Below are 26,633 nucleotides of genomic sequence, written 5' to 3'. Positions count from 1 at the left end.
CTATACTTATCTCTATTCCTTCAACCTCCTCTACTGTCCAACCCGATCCTTCTTTCGTGTAGTTAGACAGCGACTCCATTATTGCTTCTAAGGCTTCACTGAGTGACCTATCCAGATTCGTGGATTCTAATATCACTAACGACTTTGATCGCAACATTGCTGTCGTCATTACCTCGTCTTTTGACAAACTTACTTCTACCATTATGCTCGCTTTCAGGGCTCCTAATTCTTCTATACCTTTTCGGAGAGTCCTTTTAACCTTCCTTTCTGACTGACGCCAAAACTGTCTAACGTCAATCTCACCGTTACCGGGTATTGACACCGTGCTGAAGTTGCTTTGGGATTCCATCTATATAATAGGAAATATTTTATACCTAATACCAAGCACTTTTTAGGTCGTCGTAGTCGTACTCACAGTCCTGACAATGCCAAAACAATTTAACCTTAGTCTCAAACTTCTTACCACATCCACAATCATAACTGCTCATACACTTCGTCTTCATTTTCAAATGCTTTTTCAAATCCGCTTCTTTCTTAAAAGTTCTCTTACATTCTTCGCACTCCATATATAGACTAACATATTTAAGTGCGCTGTTGCCCTCAACCACACTTGGAGTGGGGGTCGTCCGTAGGTGGATTTTTGACGCGGGTCTTACCCCGTGTTGAGATTGCGCTGGAACCCCCATTCCCTATACTACTCCTGCAACAGAAATAATTGTTTAAAATATATACAAAAATAAAATAAGACATAAATTAAAATTACAGATAAAATACTAAAAATGTTATATATAAAATTGTCATATAATAAAAAGAGAGAGATTAAAGTCCATTATAAAATACTACTAACTACTGATTTGAATTGTAATAAAGATGACGATTTTCTGATGTTAATGTCTAAACTGTTCCATTCATTACTGGCTTGATATATAAAACGTTGCTGTCCAAAGTTAGAATGTGAATTCCTAAGGTGTATATTATTCTTAGATCTAGTGTTATAGTTATGGTAATCTGAGTTCAGTTTAAATTCAAAGTCAAAGTCAATTCCGCCATTCAAGCCGTATATACAGTACTTAAACGGTGCAGTTTTCTTTTCGTCGATAGGGGCTTCCAGTTTAAGGTGGCCAGCGCATCACTTGCAGAACTTCTTGGAGGGCGGTCCAAGAGAGTCTTGGCAGCTTTATTCTGTAGTACTTGCAATTGCTTCATGAGGGTTTCATTATTTTTGTCTCCCCAAATAATATCGCCATAGTCAAAGAGTGGAGCACGTATTCTTTTGAAATCCTTGACCGGCTGCCCGACAAGAGACAAATCTGATAAATAAAATGTCCATTTGGAATCTTATCCCTTAACGTGATTTAGTAGAATATCTTACCTAGTTTATGAGAAGCCCTTAAAGTGATTTATGAGTATCCTCTACCTGGTTTAGAGGTATCCTTTACTTGAAGACATAAAAAAATTCATGATAATATACTTTAAAAAAGATAGAAAATAATATCTGGATACAATGGGGTTCAATCCCACGTTAAAAAATTTAAGACAAAAATTCGACTCTACTTTGCCATACCCCCGAGACATCCGAAGAGCTGAGGCGGCGTATGGACTTCGGACATGACGACAATTAATTCCTTCTGCCCTTGGGTCTACGAATTACGCAAGAAAATGTTCTAGCCGAGAACAGCCGGCCCGCAGACCATATCGGCTAATCCCTTGCATCTCTGCCACGCACGGAATCGGTTGAAAAAAACACTGTTAAAAAGTATATTTTATTCTGTGCATTGATTTCACGGCAATTGTTATGCTGATTAACCTGCAACTGTGGCCCAGTGGAAAAAACTTGGGCTTCAATAATACTGAGTCAAGTCAGGTTTACCAGGATGTGTGACCTGAAACTTGGGCTTACTTAGCTTTTCCTTGCAACTTTTAATCGCTTATAATATTAATTTGATTTTGTTGGGAACTTGGCGAAAATTAAAAACTGCCGGGCTTTTAATCTGTGGCCTGTGTATAATGGTGGACAGTTTTCTAAAACACAACAGAATAAGTCGTTCGTTTTTTAATGAACGTATTTAAGAGTATTCTTTTTTCAACATGACCGTGCTTGATAGTATCCTTAATTTCAATGACAGTATTTAAGAGGATGCTTGACCATATTTAAGAGTATCCTTTATTCAAATGACCGAAATCCATCTCCATCAGCCTCAGTTTCATGTACGATTGCTTCATGATACAACAAAGTGGAAGGACTAAAGAATACCAGGCTTGGTTTGTGATTAAATGGTGTGTTTTGAGAAAAACGCTACATCACGGGCGTAGAGTGCGTCTCACGACCCTTCACAGACCAAATTACATACATTCATTGTATTTTACGAGATCCATCTCCGCCCGGGATGTAGTGTTTCAGGTATGCATCTTGCCTTTACATTGAAATTGTTTTGGAAGCCATTTTTTTCAATTTCTACCCTAGCATGAAGAAGTTATAAAAAGTAGATCCTGTCCAACTGTGAAAATATCAATGTACAGAATAGTCTAATCCTGGCCTTACTTTTCCTTTGCTCCGGAAACAAACTGAAAAGTTTAATTTTTCCGCGCAGACCTTAACAACTGAGTCTAGGCACATACTTGTTGCCATGCCGTGATCATAAATGTAATCTTAACGATACTAACCTGGCTTAACGGTGACATTGAGATTTGACTAGAGCGCCGCAAAGTAAGTGGATAACAAAATATTCGGATTATCCATACTAGCTATAGAAATCGTGCTTGGATAGTCCTTAGAATTTCATTGATACCATGCAGATCAATGTCACAGCGCAGTTGAAAAGAGAGATCGCGTTGGTTTTTAAAATGCAAGGTGTGTTTTTATAGAGGGAGGACAATCTTTTAATCTGCTATGATTAGCGTCAGGTTTTGGCTGCCAATAGTTCAAGGCCCCGTCCACACGTATCCGGAAATTTTGTATCCGCAAATTATTTTTTGCGGATATGAAAATGTTTGCGTCCACACGCAGCGTATCCGAATCGTTTTCCCCGTCCACACGTATCCGTTTTTGTAAAATTTGCGGAAACGGACACAAAAATTTCTGGACACGTGTGGACGCAACCCATATCCGTAAAAAAAAATTTGCGGATACAAAAATTTGCGGATACGTGTGGACGGGGCCCAAATGTAACACCTACTTCCTTGGGGGAGGGGAAGGTGTGTTGTAAAGGCGTACACTGGACTTAAGGGTTAATGCATTTGATGCTCATAAAAAAAATTGGATTTTACGACAAAAGCAAAACAAATTACACCATTGATACCTATTTGACTTGCTCTTTCAGAATATGGTAGTTTTTGCCTCAAGATCCAAGATTGTGGAAAATCAAAACCTGGATTAATCCCTTGGATTGGACTTTTCCAGGTGGAGTGTGGGAATCAAGATTTTTTCTTCTTTGGTATTTCAAGTTCAAATCAATGTTAAATGTCTAACGTACCTCGAACAATTGCTTTGACACAGTTGTTTTTAGCGGATTGGACTTTTCAAGGTGGAGTGTGGGAATCAAGATTTTTTTCCTTTGGTATTTCAAGTTCAAATCAATGTTACATGTAAATGTCTAACGTACCTCGAACAATTGCTTTGACATAGTTGTTTTTAACGGAGCTCCCGCGCGGAGCACCATACTTAAGAAAAAATGGTAAACCATCGAGTTGATTTTTCGTGGCTTGGCTGACGTCACTTCCGTCCGTCCGTCCGTCCGTCCGTGTAAACAACACAGGAATCCCGCTTGATGTCAAAGCAAAACTACTCACAAATGCGGCTCTCAAATGCACAGAAAAAATCGCTTTAGGACAAGTTATAGACCAAAAACAATTAAGAAAAATACTTTCATTTGGTCAAAGATGGATCAAGAAGTGTTCCTCAAGAATTAAGGTGTGTGTTTTTTAGCAAACAATCGTATATTATTATTTTTTGACAAGCATTTTTCTCGACGAATCGACAAATCAAAGACTTTCTCTCAAAACTTTTTATATTTCTATCGATAAGCTCAATTCATTTTAATGCTAGAGGAATTATAACACGAAGAGCATATTACGACAACAAATATTCGTCCTTTATTTAGCTTTGTAAACCTTTAACAATTCGGTTGTTTTTAACCAACTATCGTATGTTTTTCGTTGAAGAAAAAAAAAATGCAGTTTTGTTCGCGGGGTCCCATCGGCAAAACAAAGAAGACTTTCATTCAATAATTTTATATCTTTCTACAGATAATTTATTTAATTATTGAATGAAGTATAAATTTTTATCAAATATTCAAATGTTTATTATCGAGCAAGTATGATTATAAAAATAGGCGCTCAATAAGCGCATGTGGCTACTGCCATAAGAAATTATTGTTATACAGGAAAGGAATGGAAGTTGGTAGCTGACTATGGAGATATATGAAGGATATATGGGTAATTGAAATAGCGGTGTTGCTGGGGGAAAAATGTTGAAAGTAAAGATTTCGGTATAGGTTTTTATCAAATGTTGATATTGATTAATTTGCGCTTCCCGTGTTATGCCGATTCATTTTGTGCAGCTGTTGTGTGACTGAAACAAAATGGCGATCATATTTTGAGGAACGTTTTCCTCGTTTTCTCGATGAAAAAGCCACAATGTTCTACTCCCGGACTTAGATAAATTTTCCCTTGAGGTCTCTTCCACTTCATATGTGATTCTGTTCTGACGATTTATAACAGGTATAAGTTATGAAAATATGCTTTGTTTATTTACTCGATAGTTTATACGCGTGACAGTTTAATTTCACAACCCGATGACAATAGTGTCTACTACTTTGTAGTAGGCACTAAGAACGGCAAGGCATAAAATACAACATTGCAAAGCGCTATAATTTGGTGTAAAAATTAAGGAGATACTATCAATCCCACTATGGGGCTGAATTATCCTCCGAAGAGGCTCAATTATCCTCCGAAGAAGCTCAATTATCGTTCGAAGAGGCTCAATCGTCCGAAGAGGCTGATATTTGCTTAATCTGCATTTTTTTATCTGAGTTCAGCCATTGGCCATCGGCCTAAAATTTGACTAACACCTACAAAACCTTTCACTTCACTTTACTGTATAGAAATACCAAATGAAAGCTGTGATAAATAATAATGGTTGAACTTTATGAAAACACGGCTTACTTGTGGTCCCATTTGTCGTCATCTCTTCGATGTCGCATCGCTTACTCTTCGGTAAGAGGGAGATTTTTTTATTTAAGGTGGAACCAAACTAATTCAGAGCGAATTTTAGACAATTTTGTTCTCGCTCGCTTCGCAAAACAAATGCGTCAATTTAATTGTATTTTTCATATAATGTGCTTGGATTATCCTAGATTCAAACAAAGAATTGTATTTGAAGATTTTTTAAATGTTTAGCCTATTACGGCCGAAAATCAAACAGTGCTATTTTTAGTTTTGGCTTTTTTCTCCTCATCCCCAGGTACGATTTTTCTGAAATTTTCAGAATCCTATCACCTAGTACTATTGCAGCCTGTGTATAAATTTGGATGGAAAGTCTTGGGCAGAAAAAAAGTTATGACGCTGCTTGAAAATTCGATCCAAAATTTGAAGCATATAAGACATCGCGCTTTAGAAACATTACCATTGAATGGATTGCCTTGAAGTTTTCACATATCTATTTCCAAGTATTGCGGATGAGCCTTACGAAAAATCAGCATCAAATCTTAAAAACTCATTGACTAAATGATTTTTTACTGATTGTCGTCGTAAACCTCAAATATCAGAGTTTTGCTACAAATCACATTTTCGCCGTTTTCTTCAAAACGGCTCCAAGTTTTTTTCTTTAGACTTTCTACATCAATAGACCAGAGCTTTATCTAGATGGTAGTGAAATTTCTACAGCTCGTCCTTTCCAAATTTTGGAGAAAACATTTTTTAAAGTGAGGTGTACCCAAAGAGCTCATGTTGTCGGTTGACAACAACGCTCTCGGTCGTTCCGCATGGTTAAGATCGGGAGAATATTTACATAACGATATCTTCAATGTCATTGTGTTTATGCAAATATTCTGCCGAACCTGTCACGAAGTTAACATCGTGGAATGTCCGAGAGCGTTGTTGTCGACCGATATTGAATTAATTATTTCTAGCGGGGTGAGCTTTTTAGGTACACCTCACTTTAAAAAAATTTTTCTTGGAAACAGATATGTAAAAACTTCAAGGCAATCCATTCAATGGTAATGTTTCTAAAGCGCGATGTTTCATATGCTCATAGTTAACTATTATAGTTAGCTATTTCATATGCTCATAGTTAACTATTAACTATGATATGCTTCAAATTTTAGTTAACTATTAACTATGATATGCTTCAAATTTTGGATCGAATTTTCAAGCAGCGTCATAACTTTTTTTCTGCCCAAGACTTTCCATCCAAATTTATACACAAGCTGCAATAGTACTAGGAGAGCAGCAGTAAGGGGGACTCGCGGTCAATGTCAAAGATTTACGGGTTTTACAGGCGGTTTAAGGAAGGCGCCGGCAGCGGGAAATACCCGTGTCCCATTGTATGTTGCGCGAATGTTGGGAATATTTGTCTTATATATGCATGAATGTAAAAAGTTCACCAATGACTTCTGTATAATTTGCCTAAGATCCAAAGTTAACATACCCAAGCCCAAGGGTTTCTGGTGTTGTGGTAAAAAAATGCAAATAGAAGACGACACGTCAGCGCAGTGTTACGAGTGTGGTAAAAATATTCGCAATGCCGTACCAAATGCTACCAGAGAGCAGTATTATGCCAATGGAGGTCGTAAGAAAACACCTTATAAGAGAATAAAATACTTTAGGGACTGGATGAGTCATATCCAAGGTTATCGACCGGTATATTTAGACAACAAAGTAAAGAAGAAAATCATAGACCACTTAGAAGAGCCAACCCCACAAAGTCTACGGAAGACATTGAAAAAATTAAAACTAGGGAAATATTACAAAGCTATTCCCTATCTTTTGTCTGAAATTACCGGTAAGTCTATTCCTGAGGTTTCTAATATGACAAAAGCCGAGTGGATGTTTTGTCGGCTGGATAAGGATATTCCTTATTATCCTGACGTAATTTACGAAATATTTTACAAAATAGACCCCAACCACCCCCTGTTAGGATGGATTCCGAGAAAATAAAAATGCAAAACTGGCGTTTATTTTGCCAGAAACCCCACTGGGGAATGCATCGCGCAGAACACCAAGCTATCCCCAGTGGGGTTTTTTGCATTTTGGGCTTACGGGGCTTATTTCATCCCGCGCCAGAGGCCCTCTAGTACATACACATATATCTTTCTTACGACCCACCAGAGGGTGAACTCCGGACAGCGTCCCGAGACACCCCCTGACTTTTCCAACTTTTCCTCGCGAAACCCCCCATCGCGGGGTTGAATCGCACTTTCTACCCCTCCCCCCACGGTTGCTGTGAGTGGGGGAGGCTTTTTTTTCACTCACAGCAACCGGTCCAAATGCATCTACAGCGAGGCTCGAACTCGGGACTTTAGGCCTCCCCAGCCCCAAAGTCCACGATCACAAGCGAACGCCAGACACATCTGGACGCTTATGTATGTGAAAATTATTATATTTAATCTGCATATTTTCTAGACTGACGTTCGATATGTAAATAGAATCCCGTCACGCTCTTTTCGAAGCAGATGTTTACTGAGCAAGCTTTCTTTGAAGCTCTTCTTTTGCCTCCTGGTAGATCTTTTTGCGAGATTCCTCGGAAAGATCTTTTACGACTGTTTTTTTATTCCTTATGTCCGTCTTTAATTTCTCGTATTTGTCTTCTTCGGCCAGAATAAGCGAGAATTCGACGTCGTCTATCTTTCTGTCACGCAAAGCCTTTGAGACAAGATCGGTAATTGTATTTACTTTAGCCCTTGACAGAGCTATTGTCGTGTCATGCTTGGATATCTTGCTTGACAACTGTTTCATAATACCCGTAGCAACAGCCGAAATAATACCACAGGTTGCTCCAACGCCGGCCAAAGGAACTCCAACGATTATTCCCGGCCCAGTAAGCGAAGTAGCAACGCCAGAGCCCGTTAACACAACAGATATGGATCCTGAAGTTATCGCAATCTTATGTAGCGTACTCCGGGCTCTGACGTATTTCTTCCTAACTTTTTCATAGTGTTTTGTTTGCCCTTCCAAGTAAGCCAGGATTAAGTTCGCTTTATTCAGACGAAAGTTTTCGGCGTTTAGTTCGTTAGGTGTAGTATAGGGAACATCTGGGTACAACTTAGGTGCTGAAGGTATAACATCCATTATATATACTAATGTACGACGCTTTTGGGAATGATATTGAGGAGCAGCCACATCACAATAATCGAGATTACTGGAATTGGAGGGCCTTTAGGAAGATGTTTCCGCATGCAGACCCTAGTAAGTTCGAAAGGAGACCCGATGGGATTTACTATAACGGCTCTAGGATGTACAGCAATGAGGATTTGAAACCTACGCTGGTCGATCAGATAGACAATCAACTGAAGAATTCTGGTTATATCGAAAATAAGCCCGTGCAAGGTTGGTCAAAGGAATTATTGCTTGGTACCGGTACTTATCCGATACCCGCGGTTTCATTTGATGAACATCCAAGTTTGGATTTGACATTGAACATGCGGATCTCTAACAACCATTCCTTTCCGTTAAAGGTGCGAGATATCTTCAAAAACGTGCCCATTAATCATACCACCGCTAAGGAATCTCATGAATGGTTAAGTGGTCCTAACATGCGTTATTGGCCGCAGCAACTAAACTTTGCGGTTTGGTGTGCCACTAGCGGCTGTGGTGTAAGTGCAAACTTGATGAAGAATTCAATATTTATGTTTCATTTTCACTTTACGGTTAGAAGAATACTGCATGAGATGGGCGTTACTGCATTACCAGGAGATGCTGCGTTCTATCCAAGAGATAACAAATACGACGTTCCAGCTTACGACCGGCTTTGTAAGGAGTTTGGTGTTGTAGGGAAGGATTTTAGGTGTACCGTGGGTGCTAACAATGGCTTGGGGCATATTTGGGCTTATTGGGGGATTGGTGGACATGTGCTAAGTGATAAGGAAGTTCATGCGTTGCGGCTACAGTGGAACACGGGATATCATAAGGAAACTCACGACAGTAGCACCTTCTTTGAACCAAATGCCAAAACCACTAAGGAAGTCAGAGACGGACCTCTGTTCAAAGACGAGGGCGGTAAGTATGCAGGGGCCAATCCACTGATTATTAAGATTACCAACGACGAGCAAACGAAGCAATACTTTAATTTCATACCCCCAGAAGGTAAAGGACTAACCAAAGCCGGCCTTGCCCGTTTGAACCGCAGCATAGAAGCTTACGTGTATTCCATTCTTGGAGCTCAGGTAAATACCCGATCAAATATAATTGGAAATACCGGCGCCGCAGAAGAGACGCGAGCCGAAGCCTTGATCTTATTCGAAAGTTCAATCTTGGAGGGCGACATTAGCAAGGGCGTACAGCGTTACCAACTAGCTATACAAAATTCTAAGGCGAGGTTGGACTATGCAGTAGCCCCGGGTTGTTGGTTAATGCCTAGTAATTTATCTATAAATACTGGTTCTGTAGTAGGATACAACAACAAACTGCAGCGAGCTACTAAGGATATGAAGTTTGGGGTGAATGACGTGAACTCTGACACCATCAGGAGGCACTTAGTTGAACAGCCTAAAAAAGTGCACCATATGCGACCACCTAAGAAAGTGCAGCCAACAAAAGAAGCATACCGAGCGCCTAAAAAGGAGGAGAAATATGACCATAACCTACTAAAAGCCGGCTTAGCAGCTGCGAGCATTGGTCTGAGCTATTATATATGGCGATGAACAACCCCTACGTAGCTGGAGTAGATTGTGTCTATACGACTTACACAGGCGAGAAAAAATACACCCAGGCATCTTGGGTTGATGTCACGGGCATGTCCGTGAATTTGAACTACTCGGGAAAGAAGTTAATCCTTTGTAGTATTTGCATGGGCGCGAGCAGTCACGCCAACGTCGGCTTTAGGTTCCTGGATGAGAATGGCGTACTGCAGCCTATGCGTGTGAAGACAAACAACAGGGAGCCTGTGCATTTCTCCGTAGAGCCGAACACCGACAGCGCTGAGAATTTATCGGTTTGGACTTTTCATATGGTCGCCGATTGCCATGGGAAGGTAAAGCTGCAAATGCGCGTAGATGACACCGGGAGCGTTTGCATAAATAGCATAGAAAATCAGAGAGATGAAAAATATAACCACGCAACCATTTGCACTCTTACGGTAATGAGTCTCTAGAAGCAAATTTATTTGCTGGTATATATGAACCCACATACTAAGGAGGATTCATTCCTTTATTTTCTGGAGGAAGATAGATACTTGCGTAATGCTAATTGGGTTGACACGGAATTGTGGGTGAAGGTTGGTGGGTTGGGATTGATTATGTGCACAATTTGTATTAGCGTAAGGGAGGAATATGGTATTGGATTTAGAGTAGTAGATGAGAATAACGATCCATTGTTACCATACAGAACACTGAAAAATACTAGACGGTCAGCTCATTTTTCATATGAACCGCCAAATAGTCTAGACGATATAGTACCAATAACCTTTCACATGGTAGCTAATTGTCAATACGCAAAGCTTCAGATCAATACTGACGCAACATCTAACGTTAATGTCGAAGTTAAGATAAACGCTGTTATTTCACAATCAGCTGCGCCAAGCGATTCTGCTTTTAATCATAAGACCATTTCTACTATGACTGCCATACCGCTAGTTCCGCATTATCAAGGCGGTGCGAATACTATCTTTACTTATCCCCAGTCGAGAACACCCCGTGCACCCGACGACGATTATAAGCCGCCAGTAATACACAAGGATAAGATCAACCCCGCATCTTCTTCAAAAGGACCACGCCGATAGCGACGACCAAGATCCAAATGTTATTCCCCACGAACTTCAACAGTTCGCCGCCGGTTCTTAATACCAGGCTAAGAACGCTACCAAGCAGCCCAGGCAAGCCGGCTGCCATCTTTTTTCCCAAGTCCGTCAGCCCATTGCCTAATTTCTTTACGCCCGCGCCTGTAGCCTTAAGCGTGCTAAGGATTACCCCTACTACGCTCGAAATAGCGATCGCAAATGCCAGCGGCACGCCATACTTCAAAAGGGCTCTTTTTATGTTTTCCTTGGTGGTAAGCCCCAATTCTTTCTCCAGCTTCTCCTTTTGCGCCTGTAATTCCTCGACTCTTTCCTGAAGGGTTTCTATTTCTTTTTGAGCAGCCTCCTTTTCTTCCTCGGGGCGCTCTTCGATTATGCCCCGCTGTCGATCTATTTCATACTCCAAGTCTTTGATGGCTTGATCTCTCTGTTGAATTTGATCTGTTTTAGCATTGATTTCAGACATTAACATTCGCCTTTCTACCAAAGAGTCAGTCATTTCAGCCCGCAGGTTTTCGCTTTTTACGTCCAACGCCTGCAGGGTGAGATCAAGATCCTTTTGTAATTTATTCCTTTCACGTCGAATCTCATTCCTTTGGTCTACCAGCTCCCTTATTTCTTGATTTTTAAATTCGACTTCCCTTCTATGTGCGTCGGCAAGCCGCTGGTTTTGCTTCATGTATTCCTCCTCCCTTTCTTCCAACGTTTCCCGCAGTGCTTCCACCGAGGCGCCTGAGTTTTTAGCTTCTTCTAAGTCCCTTTGTGCTTTATCTCTTTGGCGCAGGGTTTTATCCAACTGGTTTCTCATTTCTACCATTCTTTCGTTGCCGAACTTCTTTTCAGCATCGACAATTAGCTGAGTTTGCTTTGCGTATTCTTCCTCCCTTTCTTTTAACGTTTCTTGTAGTTCCTCGACGCGTTTTTCTAGCGCAACCTTTTCATTCAGGGTTTGCAACCTTTCTAACATGCTCCTAGTAGCCTGCTGAAAGCCTTTTAATCTTAAGACGTCGCCCCTAACGTCACCATTCTCATCAAAGAGGGGTTGTGGTTTCGTCCAGCGGTCTTTGTCAGGAAATCTTAGGTCTTGAACGCTTATGAGAACTTTGTTTCCGCGTTCTGTGAGCTTTACGTCGTCAGCATCAAAGTTGTCGTAGCGCAGCTCTAGCTCCTGCTTTGCCCACTCTACGGTTTCCCGCGCGGCTGCTTCCGGCTCGCCCATGTTTTGAAGCTCTATGTGCTCACGCGGAAACGCGTACTCGCGTGCTTTGGGATGTCTTAGGGCCTTTGCAATCCTATCCCTTAGGGAATCGTCGACTTGTTGGGTGGGAAGCAGCGGTTCTTCATCACCGTCGTTAATGTCAGCCTGACCTTCCTCAGTGGTGGGATCGAAGTCGGGGTCTGTTCCTTCTACTTCCATTATATATGATAAGCTCAAAGTTAAATCCCAACGTATTACCTAAGCAGGTTGGCGGGCTGAAAGCAGAACGCACCTTTCACCGGGTCACATTCACCCCCAGCAGCGCAAAGCCAGGGGAAACCCTGTACGTAGGCGTGCCCCGCCTAACGGATAACCTAGTCTTAGTTCCTGGCACCTTGGCTTTAAGGTTCGACTTAGCGGTGCAGTCAAGCCCCACAGACGAAAGGATTATCGTTAACAACGTGGGTCGCAACATCGTTTCTAAGATGAGAATCAAGTTTGCTGGGGAATCCTTGCTGGACTTAAATAGGTACGATCTGTATACCACCTATAAGGATCTATGGTTGACGGCCTTTGACCGCGCGCAAAGGATAGAGCAGGGAATTGGTAGTGTCATTCTACGTAAGGTCCGCATACCTACGAAAACGCAACCTACTGACGGCAGCGGAGAAACCGCAGTGGCAGACGCAAAGCGAATAAAGACCGCCTATGGTAGCAAGTATGTCATACCATTAGACTTTGAAGTGATTACGAATCACGGTGTGTATTACCCAAGACAGTTATCCGAGTTACAGTTTGAAGTAACCTTAGCAGATGCTAATAACATTATTGGTGGGCTAAGCACTGCACTTACCACAACAACCCCATACTCTATTACCAACTTAGAGCTGCAGTATGAGACCGTGTACAGCGAAGAGCTGGCCCGTAGCGCTGGCATGGAATACAGCGCCGGAAAGGCATTCCTTTACGACCACGTAGTGATGTATAAGACGTTCAGCTTCCTGGATAAGACGGATGAGGTTATCAACCAAAGCATTAACCTCCCCCGAAGAAGTCTCACGGGGTTGATGTTGGTGTTTGCCAAACCCTACGAGGCCGGTAAGCGCGACTCCGAAGCCTTTCACAACCCCAACATTACTAACGTAGGGGTAAATATCAACGGAGTCCCAAACAAGGTTTACTCCCAGGGGATAAAGCCCGCAGACGTGTACAGGGAGGCAATGCGCAAGTTTGGCGACCAGGTAAGTCCCGAGGAATTCTTTAAGGATAAATATGCGCTGTGGATTGATATGCGCACCATTAACGACGAAGACCTACATGGTCAGGGTTTACGTCTAGTAAATACGCAGGATGGCATAACATTGGAGATCAAACGCACCAAAAACGCCAGTGCGGGCGACGGTGATAAGATAAACTGCTACGTCTTCGTCGTGTCTGACGCGCAACTGAGCGTAGAAATGAATCAGCTAAAGAGCGTTGCATATTAATGTTAAAATATTTCTTAAATATACAATGCTTCGCGTATTTGAAAACAACGACACCAAACTGCAATGCATAGTGCAAGGCGAAACTTTGTACTTCAAAGCAAAGGAGGTGGCTTTGGCGTTGGGCTATGAGCGCCCTAGAGATGCAATTAGAGCACACGTATCTGAGAAATACCAGAAAAAATGGGTTGATCTACAAGGGGCTGCGAATCACCGCTCCTTTACTACGCAACCAAATGCCGTGTTTATATCCGAACCTGGCTTGTATGAACTGATATTTAGCTCCAAACTACCCAAAGCTGTGGAGTTTCGTGATTGGGTCTTTGAGGAAGTCCTACCCGCGCTAAGGAAAACGGGTAAATATGCAATAGAAAGGCGGTTTGACGGCCCAAACAAGTTAGTATTTAAGATCGAAAATGAAGCCGACCTACACGCGAAGGTCGTCGACTACACACGTAGGTTTTACCCCGATTTCATCATAGCGCCGGGTCTTGGCGAACTTCAAGATTCAGACAGCAAGCGAATAACCTGCTGGCGAAAAGGCTACCAAGCCGGTCAACCCGACCTTTTAATCCTAAATGCGCATAAGAAATACCGCGGGTTGTGTATTGAGTTGAAAACCCCAAAAGGAAACGGCGTCTTATCCGCGAAGCAATCTAAGAAAATCTCACAGCTTGACGTAAATGGTTACCTAACGATGGTTAGCAACGATTACGACATTATCTGCCGTGCCCTGATGGATTACGCGGATGGTATTCGTATTCCCTGTAAGGGCTGTGTAAAGCGGTTTAAGTCCTACGCCACTTTGAAAACGCACCTAAAGATATTCCATAGGTATAATGAAGCTCAGCTTGACTCACTGGCGTGATCTTGTCCACGGTAAAGCATACGAAATAAAAAATTACGTCGTCTTCGAAGACATCGACCGTTTACGGTTAGTCCTCAAAGACTTAGAAGGTAAGGAATATTCCCTTTGGGCGCCGGATTGCGTGCGGTACGTAATTCAGGGCGAGGAATTCACCCACTTACGCAGCTATGGTAAGGTAAATGGCCGATGGAAGTTTGACATTGAAAGAAGAGTTACTCCATCTCCTCTTTGTAGTTAAGCGCCCGCTGCGCTTTAGGATCCGCGGAGCACCAATGCCCCACAAAGGATCCTTCGGAGAATACCCTGTCGCAATGAAGGCAGGTGTATTTTTTACGCGGCTTACGAGGGGTAATGCAGTCGGCAGGTAGTTCGCAAGTAATACAGTCCATATATTGAAAGGGTGATTAGGGCGCCCCCAAAGAATGCCGTGAAGTAGGCTACCATATACTTAGGGGACTCTGCAAGGCCCCTTTAAAGGGGTCTTTATTTTTATTTATTATTATTCATTATCCTTAATAATAATAAATAAAAATAAGGATGGGATTTGAGACTCTTTGCGCAAACCCTACCTTACTATTAAAGGCCCCAAGAAATGCTATTTCAAAAGTGTCTCAGAATGTTAACAATAAGGTTAAATCTTTGTTAAGTATGTGTGGAAACTATTTCAAAGAGTGTCTCAGAATGTTAACAATAAGGTTAAATCTTTGTTAAGACACCCCGGAAACTATTTCAAAGAGTGTCTCAGAATGTTGACGTTTAGGTTAAATCTTTGTTAAGGCAGTTGAAGATATGTTCCTCTTCTCTAACACAACCACAACGATCGCACTCCTGCCTCCAATACTCCCTTTTAGTCCACGGAACGCCTTCGGCGCGTTCAAAAGAGGGGAAAGTACGGACTATCTTCTTATGGTAATCTATGCGATTCCTTAAGTAATCCTCTTTATGCGGGCAGCGACACATCAAATCCGCACATTGGTAGCAATCCACGCCTTCCAAGTCATACGCCCCAAAGAGAAATCGATAATTCACTTCATGCGTTCTCCGGTGCGTCTGTAAACGTTGACGACTACTAAGTATCTTATTACAGAAACTACACTGTCTGGTTCGATTACAGACGCCCCTTTTCAGATGCTGCTGCATTTCGAAGGGGTTGTGGAATTCCTTATTACAGTCCTTACAAAGCCCACAAATGCGTTTATCCTGATGTTGTTGCATCTTTTGAACGGTGCTGAATTCCTTACCGCAATCCTTACAAGCGCGGCTAAGGGGTTTCTTTGTACAAACGCCGCGACGAACGTGGTATTGAAGTCTTTGTTTGGTGCTGAACACCTTCTTACACAACAAGCAGTCCATATATACTTAACAATATCTTAGCCTCCATTTAACATCCTTAACAAAGATTTAACCTAAACGTCAACATTCTGAGACACTTTTGAAATAGTTTCCGGGGTGTCTTAACAAAGATTTAACCTTATTGTCAACATTCTAAGACACTTTTTTAAATAGTTTCCAGGCATCCTTAACAAAGATTTAACCTTATTGTTAACATTCTAAGACACTCTTTGAAATAGTTTCCAGGCATCCTTAACAAAGATTTAACCTAAACGTCAACATTCTGAGACACTTTTGAAATAGTTTCCGGGGTGTCTTAACAAAGATTTAACCTAAACGTCAACATTCTACAGGGGATATCGCATGAAATCCTTAATGGACTCCGTAGCCCAGCCCGCCATTGTCAAAAGCGCGCCAAACCGTTCTGCACGCTTCAGACCGCACATTTCATCGTACAACTCCTGCACGCGCTCTTTTAACCGGTCTATCTCCTCCCTTTGCATTTCTATGGTGTCTCTTTTATCTTTTGCGTCGGCGACAATTCTTTGCACTGCTTCCACTGGCTCCATCGTATATATAATGGATCCGAACCATATTCCTTGTAACGCTCTGATCGTAGGACCCACCGGCTGCGGTAAAACGCAGTTCGTGGTAGAGCAGCTATTAGGACCCTTTAGATACCGCTTCGACTACATCGTACTGCTTTGCCCCACCTACGTGAATAACCGCACCTGGACGGGCATAGGAGTGAAAGACGACGACTTCTTTGTGGATATCTTAGACCCCAACGAGTTATCCAGCCATTTGAAGTTCTGGCACAAGCAATTCCCTAAAGATACACAGACTTTACTCATACTGGATGACATTGCCTGCGGGGACGACGTAAAAAAGCGCACCTCCGAATTAGTGAAGCTCGCCTTCAGCGGTAGACACGACAATATCAGCGTTTGGTTGCTTTCCCAGCAGCTTACCAGTGTCTCTAAACCCTTCAGGGAAAACATAGGTTCACTTGTCGTATTTTATACTCCGAGCAAGTCAGACCTGGAAACCATCTTAAGCGACTACGGCGGTGAGATATCCAAGGAACAGTTACACGAATACATGCGGCACCTAAAAACGCACCAACATTCCAAGATGATCTTCTCTTTGAGGTTTCCGTATTCCATAAAGATATATGGACATTGAGCAGCTCTTAGATGAAGTCCCCGCGCAGTTAGACGAAAGTAACCTTAAGGAACAACTTAACATCCTTGTGTCTTCGGGGAAGTGTAAAGAAATGATAGGTAAGGAACTTACCCATGAGCAAGTTAATAAGTTGTCAGAAGAGGAAGTTAAGAAGTTCCATAAGAGATACGAGGCCGCCCTTGCAAGTAAGACCACGGACGCCGTAGCAGACTCCGCTATCCGACTTGCGACTAAATTGCTTGGACTTGCGCTGCCCATAGACGACGTGGAGCAACTGCGGAAGGACATAAGCGAGGACTACGTTATTGCTCAAGAACTTAAGATAACCTGCGGCTGGGTGTCTTTGAAGTGCGGTAAGTTAATGGCAGTCGCCTCTGCGGCACTTCACGTAGCTCAGCACGTTGACTTGAAGGAACTTACGATGTCTTGGAAGGACTTCAAAAAGGACAGAGAAGTCGAAAAGGTCTTCCAGGCAGCACTTGCTGAGGTACCTGATCAAGTCGCCTCAAGTACTTAGTCAAGTCGTCCTTAAGTACTTAGTCAAGTACTTATCAAGTCCTTCAAGTCCTTAGATATAAATGAGTGAACCAGAGCAGCCCCAAGAGGAGCAAAAGATTACCAAGGCTAAATCTCCGGGCAGAGTCGCTGCCGGTAAGAAGCTCGCGGAGATGAATAAAAAGAACAAAGCCAAAAAAGAAGAAAAGGTGGAGGAAAAAGAAGAGGAATCCTTTATCAATCCTGGGTACGTCATTGGCGCGTTGGGAGTCATCATAGCAGCAGGCAGCCTCTACTTACAATGGCAGGCTACGAAGCCAAAAGTAGAACCCGTGCATGTGCCGCCAACATATCACGCACCCGTGCAGGAGCCCCCTAAGAGAAGCAAAATACCCGTGATGGAGTAATAACCTTCTCGCTTTGTAATATAATGTCAACCGCGTTATTGAAAACTGTTGAAGAAGCAGCTATTATTACTTCTATTGTTGCGGGTATTGGTTGGGTAGGTAAGAAAGTGCTCAAAGAAGACTTTACTGAAGACCCAAGCAAGAGCTTCGCTAATTTTGCTAAGATGACCGCTGCCGTAGGCGGGGCTATCATGGTAAAGGATTACCTACGAAAGGAAAAGTACCTGCCAACGACATAACTCGCGAAAATCCCTGTGATTTTCTAATATATAATGGCTAGCGTGGTCGCAGGTGGAGTTATTGCAGCTTTAGCATTCACTGGAGCTAATTATGGTGGTCAATATTTGGATAGATTAGTTAGAGGTGATCGCAGCGGAGATTTAGCCGCCGAAAGGAAGAGGCACGACTTAGCGCTGGAGAAATATCAAAGGGACGTGGCGGCTTGGAATGAAAAAAGACAAGCTTACAGGGATTGGTTGGACAAGAACTACCAAGACAAAATACAGGCGGATAAGAACTTTGAAAATACAGACTACGCCTTTAAACTTTATGCACAGGCACACCCCGCGGCATTAACGGGGTTAAGAAAGCCTCAGTTTAAGAATTACTACCAGCCTTCTAAGAAACAAAAAGACAATGAGTTGGTCTTCGTAGGAGTCGCAGGGCTGGCCGGAGGCGTAGCTTTGGCGTATCTGCTCTAACGAAGGAAACTGTGTTTCCTGAAATATATGATCGTCTTTTTGGAAAGCGATAAAAATAACTTTACCACTTATCTGAATCCCCCCATTAAAGCCCATAAAGTTCGGTTGGTTAGTTGTTCTTTGTACAATTCTTGGTATAATTTAGTCAATGCCTTGATCACTGAGCATAAAGGCGGCGGCAATTATCAAGGCGTAATGCTGCCCGATGGACATTACACACCAATCACCCTTGCTAAGGAATTAGCAAAACACGGTTATACGCTCACCACAGGATTGCCGCACGAAATGACCTTCAAACATAATATGCCAAACTATTCAGTAACTTTTGGAAAGTCTGACCCATTGGGATCTTTATTATGTGCCTCGGGCAAGACAATTACCGACACAGCCATACCCGTGAAATGGAAAGTCGCATCCTCTTACGAAGTCTATTGCGACTTGGTCCATAGTTACAACAATGGAGAAAAGTCTTCTCTTATGTCCAAGTTTCTGCCCAAAGGTAATCCATTTGACCCAGTAGAATACACCCCCATTTCTTTGAGCTATGACTTGTCTAATTTGGTAGAAAGCATAAACATCACCATTAAAGTGGACGGAAAGACGGTGGATTTCAACGGACGCAAGATCAATCTTGTTTTGGAATTCATATAATGGGCCGCGTAGAGGACAAACTTAAAAGGATTTACTATGGGCCTGAAGGCTATTGGAAAGGAGCGTCGGCCATCAAGAAACTCGCGACCGCGGCCAGGGTATCAGATGAAACGGCTAAGAACTGGTTAAAAAAACAAACCCTCTGGCAGGTTTATCTTCCCGTGCCCAAGTACATTCCCAGGCCCAGCTTTACCGTAAATGCCCCCAATGAAGTTCATCAGGCGGATTTGCTTTTCTTACCGCACGACAAGGTGAGAAGAAAGACCTATAAGTACGCTTTGACCGTAGTTGATATCGCAAGCAGATACAAAGACGCCGAACCCATAACCAGCAAGGATTCTGGGGAAGTCGCAGAAGCCCTAGGTAGGATTTATAAGCGCGTCTTGAAATGGCCTAAGCTGCTGCAAGTGGATGCGGGGACGGAGTTCATGGGCGTGGTTACTAAGACCCTGAAAGACCACGACACCAAGATTAGGAGAGCCGAAGCTGAGTACCACAGGGGTCAGAGCATCGTCGAAAGATTCAATAAGACCCTGGCCGAGCGTCTCTTTGGGTACCAGTATTGGAAAGAGCTGGAAGATCCCTCCAAACGCAACAGGGAATGGACTCAGAGGCTCCCCCAGGTCGTCGCGGCTTTGAACAACGAGGCGGCCAGGGCTACGGGGATAAAACCCAGGGATGCTATGAAGAAGAAACACGTGGAACACAAGTCCTACGTCAGAAGTTCGAGGGCGGTCGGACTGAAGGAAAAAAAGCTCCCCCGCGACATAGTGGTCAGATACCTCTATCAGCCGGGGGAACTCGAAGGTGGCAGTAAGAGAGCCACGGATCCTAACTGGTCCCTGGAAACGTATGAGATTTCGAAGTCCGTCACCAAGGAAGGGCAACCCGTGTTGTATTACCTAAATGGCCCAAGTCGCGGATTCGTTAAGGAAGAGCTGCTCATAGTTCCCAAAGACTCAGAGTAGCGCAGCACCGCGCGCCCGATTGCACTCTAGGCATGTCAATCTTACGTTACCTCTGCAATGCCCGCGTTTATTATTTATGCGATCCACGGAGAACTGCTGATCATCATTTGGATCAAACCTCCATAGTAGAGGTATGTTACACTTTGCGCAGCGGGCGCCTTTCTTATAGACGTCGTCCACGCATAGGTCGAATTTGACCCCCGCATAGCGGGGATCCGTACTCTTTTCTTCGTCGTGGCGCTTGTAGCGAAGGAGTTTCTTAGCAATGTTCTCTTTGGCTACGTCCTCTGGGGTCTTATCGTAACGCAATTGCGGACCCCAGGCTCTTTTCAGCTGTTTGGCATACTCCACGCGGCTCACAGCGGTGTAAATAAGGTTGCTCCAACACAGCCGCTGGTCTATGATCCATAAGGTTTCTTTTATGGTAAGCCCCTGCGCGCTGTGGACTGTCATGCAGTAACCTAAGCGCCAATCTGGGTGGGAGGTAATTTTTTCCACCTTTTCTATGGGTACCCAGGCTTTATCATGTGTTACAGCATTTTGTAGTTGGATGTCGGTACCAGGTACCCAGACATCTCATTTTTGCATTCGGGTATCGAGGGGTTTGTAAGAAACAGGTACGGGATGTGTAGGGAAGCGCTCTCGGTGTATATTTAGCAAGTCTTTCTGTATGCGAGACTGTGATGCGCGTTTGCTGCTTAGCACCAAATCCTTTGGATGCCACGTGTAAAGGAAGTCTTCGTATTTCTTCGCTCGTACGCGTTTGCGCAGCGTCTTGCATTTGTCGGCGTCACTAAGGCCCCTTAATTCCGCTTTCAGGTTTCTTACTTGATCCTTGCTGCGGTAGTCGGTGTTAATTTCCTCCGCATGGTCTACGAACCCCTTTAGCCATTCGTGGGGCATCTCTCCGGCTATTGGAGGAGGCTGGCAGGGATCTCCGGCGAATATTACTTGACACTTTCCACGGAGGAACTCTACGAATTCTTTGAGGATTTCCAAAGGTACGGTGCAAATCTCATCCCAAAGTATCACCGGAGGTATGTCGTGGATGGCTTCTGGTACCCACTTTTGGCCATTCCAACGAAAGAAGCTGTGGTAGGTCTGCGCGTCGTGGCCCATTTCGCAGAGTTCTCTTTCCAAACGATGCGTTGGCGTTAGCACCTTTAAGGCCGGAAAGAGTTCTAACACACGCGTAGTCTTACCGCTGCCTCCCGTACCGTAAAGGTAAGAGAAGCGTTGGTAGGAAATGGGGTCCTTTACGGTTGGCATGGGCCTCATTGTGGGCATTACGACGCCCCAAGTATTTTCTCCGTGATATTCTACGCGTTCTCTCCAGGCTTTTATTTCTTCGTCTTTGACGCGCCATTGGCCACTTTCTGCTAATTCATCGTCGGTGTAGAATTCTTGCATCTTTTCTAAGACGTGCGGTTTCACGTATAGGGAATCCGTGGCTACGCGCGGGATGTCCTCTTTGTCGAACCGCAGCAGCATCGCGAGAAGGTTAATATGCGCATATGCTAACATACTCGCACGCAGGTGGTAATATTGCGGTCGATGGTCTTGGTAGTAACACAATGCATTCCATTTCTGTTCTTTCTGACCTTCTATGAAGTAGTCCCATTTCTCCACAGACACCATTGTTCCTTGTTCATGGGCGCGCTTAATAAGGAAGCTTAACTCTCCTTCGTCTGTTATCAGGCGTCGCTGCATATGTTTTTCTCCTTCTTTAGCGCCCTGTGTGAATTTACCTATAACAATTCGCGCTGTGGGGTTGTGCTCTGGGAGCCATTGTGTAAAGGCGCTATGACAAAGTATGGCTTCATGCGCCGCGTAGGTAAGCAGCTTACGCTCTTCGAAGAACTTTAACAGCGGTATGGGTATCCATTCCTTCTCCTGCAAGTGCTTTCCATACCACGCGTAGATTATTGGATGCAAGTTCTTTGCGAATTTCCAACTGGTCAATCTAACGAATCCTGTAGCTGGCGCATCGTACTTACCATCTAAAGCCACGCGGAAGAACTGGGAGTCCGGATGTCCGTAACGGTCGTAATATTCCTTACAATCGCCGAGGCCTTTGAAACTGGCAGGATAGCAATGTTTCATATCCAGCGACACGTATTCGTCTTCGTCGTACTCCATGTTCCATAGGCCTCCGTGGCCGTGTTCTACGCATGCTTTGGCTACGTCTTTGAACTCTGCCGGCGTGGGTTTCCAGCCGTTTCTTTTCTTGGCAGCCAGAAAGTCCAAACTACGGGAGCTAAGCACTTCGTCTGAGAAGTCTTCTCCTAAGGTCTCGCACGCGCTTTGGATGCGCTGGTGTTCAACTTCGGGGCGGTAAAGAGTACCGTCTTGCGTCATAAACTGACTTCCTTCTGAATCCATTAGCCAAACGGAGTTCTCGTGGATTAAATCTGCAAGTGGCGACTCCTTGTAGACCTTGGTTTCTTTTTTTCGTGGGAATCTAAGTTCTCGCCACGCATGCCCGTTGTGTTGGTAAATTACGATAGGCGCACCACGGCCGCCGTACTTATGCGTCCCGGAGTAAATGAAGCCGTCGGTAATATCTTTCACATGGATTCGCCTCTCCAGCGCCGTTTCTAACTTCTTGATGTTGTCTATCGACCCTCCGGTCCTATTAGTATCTTTTTCCCATTTCCTGATGGCTTCTCTTCTCTTTAAAGTCAGTTTACCGCCCCGAGAGGAGTCTTCAAAGAACTCTCTTACTAACTTCCCTACGCAGTTACCGGGATGTCGCATCGGTTTCAACTTCTTAACGTCTGGCGTCTTTATCTCGTACGCACCGTAAATGACTACCGTAACCGGGTAAGCAACCTCGTAGAACAACATGTCTATTCCTACCAATGCTCCCGGGCGTGTGTTTTTGTTTAAGACAAACAGGTCCTTCTTACCAGACGCCCTGATAGGATTGCGCCCCTTTTCTATCATCCACTCGCCGTCTAAATACTTTATGAACGTTAGCTCCAACCGGTAGTTACCTTCGGGTATTAAGTTAATTATTCTTTCAGCCCTTTCTTCTGTCATCGTCTCGTCCGTATCTCCCTCCATAAATGTTGTGAAGGCAAAGTCAGCATCCAGGCGATCCAACACCTGAGTTCTCAGTCGGCGCACAGTTTTGTTACGAATGCTCGTGATGGTGTCCATCTATATCTAAGGAATATTTTAACCTCCGTTTGCGGTACCCAACACAGCAGCAGTAAGGACTTATCGCGCGGCTTATTCCCGCTGCCGGCGCCTTCCTTAAACCGCCTGTAAAACCCGTAAATCTTTGACATTGACCGCGAGTCCCCCTTACTAGGAGCGTCATAACTTTTTTTCTGCCCAAGACTTTCCATCCAAATTTATACACAAGCTGCAATAGTACTAGGTGATAGGATTCTGAAAATTTCAGAAAAATCGTACCTGGGGATGAGGAGAAAAAAGCCAAAAACTAAGAATAGCACTGTTTGATTTTCGGCCGTAATAGGCTAAACATTTAAAAAATCTTCAAATAAAATACTTTGTTAGAATCTAGGATAATCCAAGCACATTATATGAAAAATACAGTTAAATTGACGCATTTGTTTTGCGAAGCGAGCGAGAACAAAATTGTCTAAAATTCGCTCTGAATTAGTTTGGTTCCACCTTAAGCCGTGATTGGTTCCGAAGTTTATCTATTGTTACAGAGACGGACTTACTTACACAACTGGATAACATGGTGGCTTCGCCCCTACGAGAGGCAGCAGCCACAGAAATGAGCTTAAATTTGTGTTGTTGAGAGATGTTATTGCATAAATAACTAGACGTTCACTTTAAAAAGCCAAAAAATATTCAAAAACATTTACAAACGCCAATTTACTGACAAAGAAATTCGTCATTTTGTATTTTGCATTGCCTTTTGCATTATTTTCTATTATGTCTCAGTTGTTCTTGTCAAGTTTAAATGAAAGTAAGCTTTGTTTTTGAAAAACTGTAAGAGACCTAATTAAGTAAACCTTATTTTTTGCTCACCTTAACCAGCTTTCAAGTCTATTTTATAGTTTTGATTTGTCCTCCTGATTTTCTATTTCAATGAAAAACATCCGAGGTAAATTTCACTTAACTTGATATTGTATTGGATTATATGTAGTTATCTTTCGTTCTTTTAAGTAAAAGAGATTCAAGGCCTAAAACTGTCGGCCTTCGAAAACTTTGTCGGAGAATCTTCCAAGCACAAAACTAGCCCCTCGGGGTGGTGGTCAGTTGTGTACAATATTCCTCAGTGGGAGAGGATTTTATATCTTCACGCAAAAAAACAAAAAAAACAAAAAAAAAAACAACAAAAAACAATATTGTGCATTTCGATTCGATTTCACTGCTTGGTTTTTATTATGGGACAAATTATCTTCATCTCGAATAATAAATAATTGAAGATTTTTCCCCAATCTTATTCTTACCTTTCAGTTTCATTCAAATTGTTGTCCATGTGACTTCTGTTTCGGGATGTCCGCTTTTAGACAGTGCAAATTTTCGATCACCCCGCCGTTGGGAGAAATTTCAATTTTAGCAATTGCTAATATCTGGCCTGTTTTTCACTAAAATCATTGGTAAACCACTCCAGTATTACTCAGAGGACTAAAAGACAGTTGTGGAGTAAGTTCTTATTTTCCAAAATATTTTTCCCAAAATCAGCCAAAAATTGAAATTTTCGATATCCCCAAAGTGGGGAGAAATTTCATTTTTGGCAATTCCTAATAACTGGCCTGTTTTTCACTAAAAACATTATTAAACCACTCCAGTATTACTCAGAGGACTATAAGACAGTCGTGGAGTAAGTTTTTAGTTGATAAATTGTTTGGCCCAAAATCAGCCCAAAATTGAAATTCTTGATTACCCCGGGGTGAGGAGATATTTCAATTTTGGCAATTCCTAATAACTGGCCTGTTTTTCACTTCAATCATCAGGAAACCACTCAAGTATTATTCAGAGCACTGAAAGACAGTCGTGGAGTACGTTTTTAGTTGATAAATTTTTTGGCCCAAAATCAGCCCAAAATTGAAATTCTTGATGACCCCGGGGTGGGGAGAAATTTCAATTTTGGCAAGTCCTAATAACTGGCCTGTTTTTCACTAAAAACATTAGTAAACCACTCAAGTATTACTCAGAGGACTAAAAGACAGTCGTGGAGTAAGCTTTTAGTTGATACATTTTTTGTCCCAAAATCAGCCCAAAATTGAAATTTTCGATGACCCCGGGGTGGGGAGAAATTTCAATTTTGGCAATTCCTATTATCTTGCCTGTTTCTCACTTCAATCATCAGGAAACCACTCCAGTATTACTCAGAGGACTGAAAGACAGTCGTGGAGTAAGTTTTTAGTTTCCAAAATATTTATCCCAAAATCATCCCAAAATTAAAATTTTCGATGACCCCGGGGTGCGCAGAAATTTCAATTTTGGCAATTCCTAATAACTGGCCTGTTTTTCACTAAAAACATTAGTAAACCACTCAAGTGTTACTCAGAGAACTGAAAGACAGTCGTGAAGTAAGCTTTTAGTTGATAAATTGTTTGGCCCAAAATCAGCCCAAAATTGAAATTTTCGATGACCCCGGGGTGGGGAGAAATTTCAATTTTGGCAATTCCTATTATCTGGCCTGTTTCTCACTTCAATCATCAGGAAACCAGTCAAGTATTACTCAGAGGACTGAAAGACAGTCATGGAGTAAGTTTTTAGTTTCCAAAATATTTATCCCAAAATCAGCCCAAAATTGAAATTTTCGATGACCCCGGGGTGGGGAGAAATTTCAATTTTGGCAATTCCTAATAACTGGCCTGTTTTTCACTAAAAACATTAGTAAACCACTCAAGTGTTACTCAGAGGACTGAAAGACAGTCGTGGAGTAAGCTTTTAGTTGATAAATTTTTTGGCCCAAAATCAGCCCAAAATTGAAATTTTCGATCACCCCGCGGTGGGGAGAAATTTCAATTTTGGCAATTCCTAAGAACTGGCCTGTTTTTCACTAAAAACATTAGTAAACCACTCAAGTATTACTCAGAGGACTGAAAGACAGTCCTGGAGTAAGCTTTTAGTTGATAAATTTTTTGGCCCAAAATAAGCCCAAAATTGAAATTTTCGATGACCCCAGGGTGGGGAGAAATTTCAATTTTGGCAATTCCTATTATCTGGCCTGTTTCTCACTTCAATCATCAGGAAACCACTCAAGTGTTACTCAGAGGACTGAAAGACAGTCGTGGAGTAAGTTTTTAGTTTCCAAAATATTTATCCCAAAATCAGCCCAAAATTGAAATTTTCAATGACCCCGGGGTGGGGAGAAATTTCAATTTTGGCAAGTCCTAATAACTGGCCTGTTTTTCACTAAAAACATTAGTAAACCACTCAGGTATTACTCAAAGGACTGAA

The 26,633-nt window shown here is 42.7% G+C and overlaps 2 long non-coding RNA genes across 2 annotated transcripts in view; one reads left to right on the top strand and one right to left on the bottom strand.

Annotated features, from left to right (window-relative positions):
* Positions 1 to 12,702, top strand: part of LOC148908731 (uncharacterized) — a 32,037-nt gene extending 19,335 nt beyond the window's left edge. The window contains exons 2-3 of the long non-coding RNA XR_016120615.1: positions 3,321 to 3,910; positions 12,553 to 12,702. This is a non-coding gene — a long non-coding RNA (uncharacterized LOC148908731). The remainder of the gene's footprint in view (positions 1 to 3,320; positions 3,911 to 12,552) is intronic.
* On the bottom strand, positions 805 to 24,801 carry LOC148908730 (uncharacterized). The gene is made up of 3 exons (XR_016120614.1): positions 24,671 to 24,801; positions 24,246 to 24,297; positions 805 to 1,310 (listed from the first exon to the last, which is right to left on the bottom strand). It is a non-coding gene; the product is annotated as an uncharacterized LOC148908730 (long non-coding RNA).
* Positions 24,802 to 26,633: the final 1,832 nt, after the last annotated feature.

This window comes from Actinia tenebrosa, unplaced genomic scaffold (assembly GCF_029948245.1).
Source record: "Actinia tenebrosa isolate PJP-AT-01 unplaced genomic scaffold, QUT_ActTen_1.0 PGA_scaffold3__52_contigs__length_22856419, whole genome shotgun sequence".
Lineage (NCBI taxonomy): Eukaryota > Metazoa > Cnidaria > Anthozoa > Actiniaria > Actiniidae > Actinia > Actinia tenebrosa.
Note: the sequence above shows the minus strand (reverse complement) of the source record. Positions and strands in the feature narration are given on the sequence as shown.